This window comes from Gossypium raimondii, chromosome 7, assembly GCF_025698545.1.
Source record: "Gossypium raimondii isolate GPD5lz chromosome 7, ASM2569854v1, whole genome shotgun sequence".
NCBI lineage: Eukaryota > Viridiplantae > Streptophyta > Magnoliopsida > Malvales > Malvaceae > Gossypium > Gossypium raimondii.
The window spans coordinates 19,168,099-19,176,589 of record NC_068571.1 but is presented as its reverse complement, the minus strand read 5'-3'; positions in this window follow the sequence as shown (position 1 = coordinate 19,176,589).

The following is an 8,491-nucleotide window of genomic DNA, read 5'->3' as shown; positions in this document are numbered from 1 at the left end:
AAAGAAAAAGCTAAAACATGTGTAAGGGAATTTGTGCCACCGCTGATTTGTGCTTGGCGAGGACAACTCAATTAATTCTGGAAATTGAGATTCTTAGAGAAAAAGGGAATTTTGGGGAAAAAATTCCTTAAGTGGGGGAGAGTTGTAACATCCCGCTCGGTGAAACCCTTGTGTTCAAATGATGTCTATGAAAGTAAGGCATAAATTATGAGTTTGTAGTAAATGTAAAGAATAAGAATTTGGCTAAGTATAAGAATTCTTTGGAAAAGCCTATAACACCCCGGTTCTGGCGGGCATAAGGTCTGGCATAGTCTTTGAAAAGTATGATTGGCGAATTACTAATCACCCAAGTGCTCTTTCTAGCGTATGTGGGGGTGGACAAAGTTGTATGTTCAGGATGTTGTTGCTTATTCATATGCTGTAAAAAAATCCATAATTTATGCATGTGTTATCGAATTATCGGAAGGCTGAGTAGACATAAAAATAGGTATGGTATCACTAGATGGTTTGGTACTACTTGAATAATGTTTTAGTTCTGTCATCTCATCCTCATCAATCTGAATTATTTGTCTTTTTCCAGTGGTGTCACCCACTGCCCTAGAAACATCATAGGAAGTAATCATACCTCTGTTATACTGATCTTCAATGTCTCGTATTGGTATGTTTACTTGGCGACACAGCAGAGTGATGAGTGATGGGAAATAACAATTTATTTATTGAAATACTGCAACTGAAAATAACAGGTATAATACTTGTTTGAATGAAATAGAACAATACCTTTGCCTCTCAAGTCAGATATTCTCTTTGGCAATAACGAGTACCTTGTCTTGAGATTTTCCATTTGGCTCCAGGAATTGTGACTGTTCTCAGAATATCTTGTATCGTGTCTTAATTGGCATTCGCTACCATGGTCAAATAATCACCACCATTAACATCGGGTTAATTAAATAGGGCATTGATCCCTATTACTGATAAATATAATTCTTTTCCACACACTTGGAGTGTTATCAATATTGACGAATTCAAATGGGCATAACATTCTCTAGAAAAGTTTTCATCTGAAGAAGATCGGATATCACACAAAAACTTCCATCCTCGTTTCTCAATAACTTCCTGAATGAGTGTAGGTACATCATATTCACTAGCAACTTGAAAACCCTTATCTGGGAACATGGGTTTTTTCTTGAAGATTTTGAAGTATCTCACCTTTATACCTGGGGTTTGAAACTAAGGCTGGATATCCTTAACTTGAGTATCCATATTTTTCCTCTTACAAATAATCTTTTCCTTGATAGAAAAATCAAGACAAACACCACTTCATTAGAAAAAGATAAATCCCAATTACCTCAAGATGGGCTAGGGGTGACAACAAAGGCTGCTAACAATTGAAGGGTTCGGCCACAGGTCACTAAAATGACTGCCTAGGGATGTTGCCACTGCTGCTGCCAATGACTGTACATAGGGAAAGGGCCTGCTATTACAGTGGTGCGAAAGGGAATAGCAAGGTACGCCAGGTTGTTGCTATGTGATGCAAGGGCGTGCAAGGTTGCTGCACGGCGAGGTAAGGTGCGATGGTTGCTAGTAGTAGCCGGTGACAATAGAGAGAGTGAGAATGGATTAAAGAAAATAAACAAGGAAGAAAAAGAATAAAAATAGGGAAGAAAATAATAATAAACATAAATAACTTGACCCTAATTCAATTTGATTAAAAATTAACCTAATTCCTTTTTAATTAGGAGTTTTATTATTATTATCGTCATGATAATTTCTTTACCAATTTATTTATTTACAAAATTATTAAACATTAAATTTATTTACAACCTATTGAAAAATAAAATAGAAATAAAAAAAATTGTTTTTTATTAGACATAACAATTTTTCGGCATAAAATTTTCATGGATCGATTAAAGTGAGTAAGGTTTTTTTCTGCTTGACTTCGTCAGTCTAATAATGTTTCATACGTTGACAATTAACTTTAAACTTACCTCATTTATTGTCTTGTAGCTCAACTACTCCGTAGGAGAAAACTTGATTAATTGTAAAGGGTTTTGACAATCAAGATTTCAGTTTACCTAGAAAGAACTTCAACCTAGAATTGAATAGAAGGACCTATTGACCAACTTCGAACACACGGGGTTGAATGTGCTTGTCATGCCATCTCTTTAATTTTTCTTTGAAAAATTTGGCATTCTCGTAAGAAAACATTCTCATTTCTTCCAACTCATTGAGCTATAACATTCGTTTATCTCCGACGGACTTCAAATCTAGATTAAGTTGTTTAAGAGCTTAATAGGCTTTATGCTTGAGTTCCAATGGTAAATGGTAGGCTTTGCCATATACTAACATGTAAGGAGACATCCCTAAAGGATTCTTAAATGCAATTCGGTAGTCCTATAGAGCTTCATCAAGTCTTTTGGACCAATCTCTCAGATTTAGATGCACTACTTTTTCAAGTATGCCCTTTATTTCTATATTAGCAAATTTAGCTTGGTCATTCTTTTGAGGATGGTAAGTTGTAGCTACTTTATGCTTCACATCGTATTTATCTAACAACCATTTCAGTTATTTATTCACAAATTAGGATCCTTCATCGCTGATTATAGCTCTTAGAGTCTTGAATCTCGTGAATATATGTTTTTGTAGGAATGACATCACTACCTTGGCATCATTAGTTGGATATGCCTTGGCCTCCACCCATTTGGATACACAGTCATTGGCTTCCAAGATGTACCTGTTACCATAAGAATAAGGAAATGGACCTAAGAAGTCAGTACCCCAAACATCAAATAACTTTACCTCGAGAATGTTGGTTAGTGGCATCTTATTCCTCCTGGATACATTTCCAACTCATTAGCACCAATCATAATCTTTCACGTAGGCATATGCATCTTTAAATAGATTCAACCAAAAGAATTTGGCTTTTCATACTTTATTTGCACTGTGTGATCCTCTAAAATGTCCCCCACTCGAAGATGAATGATAGTGGTACAAAATATCGACTACTTCACTTTTGGCTATGCACCTTCTAATCATCTAGTCTGCACATTACTTAAACAAATATGGTTCCTGCCAAAAATAATATCTAACATCATGATGGAATTTCCTACTTTTTGATATGTCATTTTGAGCGACATTAAACTAATAGTTAAAAAATTAGCATAGTCAGCAAACCAATGAGTATTATGGAAATGACTTACCTCAAAGATGTATTCGTCTGGAAAGTTCTCATTAATAGGAATCGAGGAGTGGGTATCATCCTATTGCTCCAATCTGGATAAATGGTCTACCACGTGGTTCTCTAACCCTTTCTCATCCTGATTCACCAGATTGAATTCTTGGAGTAACAAAACCTAACAAATCAATCTTGTTTTTGCATCTCTCTTTGAAAGAAAATATTTCGTGGTCCCCTAATCAATATAAATTGTTACCTTAGTATCATATTGGCATGTGAAGGTTGTCTTATGCTGATCTTCTAGGGCTACAATGATCTAGTTATATCCCAAATATCTGTCTAGGAAGCAATAGTTATCATGCCCTACAAGTTTATCTAACATTTGATCCAAAAATGGAAATGGAAAATGATCCTTCCAAGCTGCCTTATTTAACTTACGGTAATCAATACAGATCCTCCAATCTGTAACCGTCCTGGTTGGAATTAGCTCATTACTTTCATTCTTTCAATTGTGACGACTCCTTTCTTTGAAACACATTGGACTAAACTTACCCAGGAGCTATCTAAGATGAGGTAGATGATTCCCGCATTTAACAACTTGATAATCTCCTTCTTGACAACCTCTTTCATGATTCGGTTTAACCTTCTCTAACCATCAATAATGCCTTTTTCACCATATTCTAATATGATCTGATGCATACAAATAGATCAGTTAATACCTCAGACATCAGCTATCATCCGATCGATTGCCTTCTTGAATTTCTTCATGACATTAATCAACTTTTTCTTATTGACTATCGATTAATTTAGTAGAAATAATCTAAGATTAAACAGAAGAGTTACCCAAAAAAACATATTTAAGGTGAGAAGGAAGTACCTTTAGCTCCAGCTTAGGTGATTCTTCAGTTGAAGCTTTCAACTGCGTATACTCGCGGGGGTTCTGAATCCAATGATTAAAACAAGGTTGCAAAGTGAACCCCTTCAATTCAGCTTCCAATCTAGTCTGATTTTCATCATCTTTATCGTCACTTAGCATATCTAGTGCTTAAACTTTTTTTGATGATTCTGTCTCATCCATAGCAAAACATTATTTTCCTACATCAGAGTATCTATAGATTTGAAAACATTAAAGGTTACCTAATCATCTTGGACTCGCATGGTAAGTTCTCCCTTCTGAACATCGATCAATGTTCTTTCAGTCGCTAAGAAAGGTCTTCCCAAAATGATAGGGACTTCTTTATCTGCTTCAAAATCTAAAATAAAAAATTCAGCAAGAAAAATAAATTTATCAACACATACCAAAATGTCTCAATCTTTCCTTAAGGCCGTACTATCGATCTATCTGCTAATTTAAGTGTAACACCCTAAACTCGATCCTTAAGGAGAACCCAGGATTGGCGTGTCACTGCCTTAAAATCTTTTCTTTTAAACTGGTAATGGGTGTGATCTTCATAGAAAATATAATTCAAATAAATATGATTTATAAACCCTTTGTGAAAGTAAATATAAATAGGGTTACACATTTCCAAGGGAGATAAAAAAATAGAAGTGGTTAAGACCGCATTTAGCGTAGACCTAAATTTGATTACAGCGTCGTATACATATACTTATAATTAGAAAAAAATTAATTATTTGAAGTAAATAAGTCGATACTTTGCAGAACATAATCACTTCACTAAGGTTTCATTGAAATAACGGGTTCACAAGAGTAGTTTTAAAATACAAAATTCAGTCTTTTGAATAACACCATCTTGACACCACCCCTATGCCACGCATAATACAAAATACTTAGAAATCTCATAGAATAGATTTCCTCTAGCATAGCCTTCTAGAAGTCCTTTACTTCGTCAACGATTCGAAGAAGGAAAGGTAACTAAATAAGTTCAAAGTATTTAGTGAGTTCCAGAGCAGACATATCAATAGCTATATATATAATACCACTAAAACATTCCAACTCCGTAAGCCATGAAGTTCACCCGCTGACAAATACCATTCAAAACAGAATCTACTATAGACACTATTCTTTCGGCGCATACAAAACACCAATGCAACCATGCAAACATCCTCCTTCGTACTAGCCACACCCAAGTTCATGATCAAGCTTTAGCATTCATATCATTCATTCATCATGATTTTCCAATCTAGTTTGCATTAATCGTGCCCTACCAGAGGCTACATGATCCATTTTCATGTATCGCGATCTGCCAATTCAATTCTTATCTCATTGAAGGCATCACCATGATTTCATTTTCATAGCTCAGTTCACATTGTTCACTCCAGAAACAATGGGTGATGACTTAAGCACGAAGAAAGGCTCTTACTCCATTTACACATACAACTAACTCATTTTTATAATCACGTACTTTTATTACTCAGACACAAACACATTATCTCATGGGATAAGAGTACTTACCTCAACCGACATAAATGAAAACATAATGCACACACACATTGAAGAAGAAGGAACTTACCAGAAATTGCAGGAAAATTAGATAGTAGGACTTTTGCCCTTATTGTAGGAGTTTTTAGGAGTTTCTTGAGCTAGAATATGAAGAGTTAACTTATTAGATCTTTTTACCAGAAAAACTAAACAATTTTAAATATAAACATCAATAGGAAACCCAGAATCTGGAAGTTTCCTCCTTACACCTCAAACTGATCTTAAAGCATAAAACCTTGGGGTCCCACAATTAACCATGAAAATAAATTCAGTTTCCTCGATATTTACTAGGTACAAAATGGCGGTGGATTTGGCTAAATACAGTGAACCTAAGTCTTCAAGAAATCTCAAGTCTGAGAGAAAAGTTACAGAGAAAGCTTGAACAAGAATGTGGTTTCTAAAGAAAGCATAAAACTTGTTCAAGAAGCCAAAATTTGCTTTATACAGATATACACGGAAGGGAAAACTTAGTGGATAAGTCTGATTTCCCTCCAAACCCCTCGTTCCTTGTGACTAAGCACTTTTCTTTCTTCATAAATATAGGTCTGACAGGATACAGAAACTTAGTCCGATACTAACCAAATTCCCATTCATCTAACCAGATTGTTCAACCAGGATAATAAAATAATAATAAAGCATACAGTTCTTTCAAAATAAGGTCTTAACACTAAGGGATTAACGTTTTGTCTCACAGTTGGGGTGGTGTATACTCTTCAAAAGAATTTTTCCAAACCATCAAGCTCGCCCTATTTAGGCTTTGCCCGAAGGCGCACTCAAAGGGTTCTTATACTTAGTCGAATTTAATACCTACCTACTCTGAACTTACTCTATATGTCTTACTTCTGTGAACAATATTCAACATTAGGGCTTCACTAGGCGGGATGTTACATGAAGTGTGACTGTTGTCAGTCTGACTTCACCAATTCCCAATTGTCTAAACAAATACATGGGCATCAAATTTATACTCGCTCTCAAATCACATAGAGGCATACCACAATATGAATTACCAATGTTACATGCTATGGTACAGCTTTCAGGATCTTTCATCATTGGCAGCAACTTATTTGCAGGAATGCACTGCACTCCTTTGTCAGAGCCACTATCTCAAATTCTCCCAACCTTCTCTTCTTAAAGAGGATATCTTTCATGAACTTCACATAATTCAGTATTAGTTCTAGAGCCTCTACCAAAGGGATGTTCATATATAATTACTTAAGTACATCTAAGAATTTCTTAAATTATACCTCTTTTTGTTGCTTATGGAATTGTAACACCCGACCCGACCTACCGAATCCGAATCTCGAGTGTTATGTCCTTCTTACAGATGTAACTTAAAATTTTCATTTTTATTCATTGATGTAAAGGTCTATCTTTGTATAACAGAATTTATCATGGTGTACATTGTATGGCTACATTTACATTTTGCCTAGGTATAACTGACTATCTATGGCTACTACAAAGTTTCTTGTAAAAAAAACATACAATGTATGGTTATTTTTTCGGCTCAATAAGGTTTTAGACTTTCCTACTTTATCTTTTAGTCTACTGGGTATACTTTGGCATGTTACTTAATAAGCTTCAGTGAAGACTTTGACACGCCACTTGTTTTCCTTTGTATGCATAACAACCCAGCGCGTCACTTCGTTGGCGTAGCCCTGGCATCATCTCTCGATGCATATTCCTTTACAGACCTAAAAATAGAAATTACTTTTGTAAGTTCGTAAGAATTTAGTGAGCTAAACCTTAAAATAAATTTCTATCCATTCTACATTGCATATGTTATTTTGCACACCCTTTGGGTATTTCTTGACCTTTCTTTGTTCTTTGGTGGGTACAATACTAAGGCTACCATATTTTTTTCTTCAGAACCATTTTCCTTTTCTTGCACGTACTATACTTAACATCTCTTTATCGTCTGGATCCTTACTTAAATCGTATCTATACATAATCTTTAACCTCTTCACTTACCTTATTATAAGACTAAATAATTTATTCCATACTCGCTAGTCTTATCATTATCTACGGGTGGGGTAGACTGCACGCAATACTTATCTTAGAATTCGCCCATAACTTATTTACCTTAATGCACTTTCTATTCTTACTTTTAACTTATATCTTCACCTCGCCACACAGTCTGCCGCACACTAACCTTTCTAATAATCCTTGTAACTATACAAGGTTTGTCATTCATTCGATGTCCGCCTAATGGCATTGTCTTTATATGGTTATCACGAGATCCATTCTTCATGTTTCTCCACGAAGGTGTTCTTTTCTAAAGATAGCCACAGAGACTTTCCATTTAGAGTCTCGCCATAAAGGCGTCCTTTTAACAGAGTTTGCCATGAGGCATTCATTTATCTGAGATAGCAACAAAGGCATCCTTTTAACAGAGATAGCCACAAATGCATCCTTTTAACAAAGATTGACACAAAGACTTTTTTTTTAACAAAGATTGCCACAAAGGTTTCCTTTTAATAGAGACAGCAACAAAGACATCCTTTTAACAAAGATAGTCACAAAGGCATCCTTTTAATAGAGATCGCCACAAAGGCTTCCTTTTAACAGAGATAGCCACAAAGGCATCCATTCAGAGATAACCACAAAGGCTCACTTATGCAGAAATTGGTGTTTTTGAAGATAGGGATTTGCCTAAACTCATCACCATGAGGTTTGCCCCTCATTGCTGTTACTCACCCAATTGTCCTTTAAATATTCTATATGATGCCATGGCCCAGCCATGGTCTTACACTATATGGTCTTCAGAGTGCCACGCTTTTCCTTTCAGAGATTTATTTTTTAGTTTCGACAGACCCCTTTAGACAACTTCGGAGACAAACACAGAACTCTTCATGCAGACTCATACTTGACAGACTCATTCA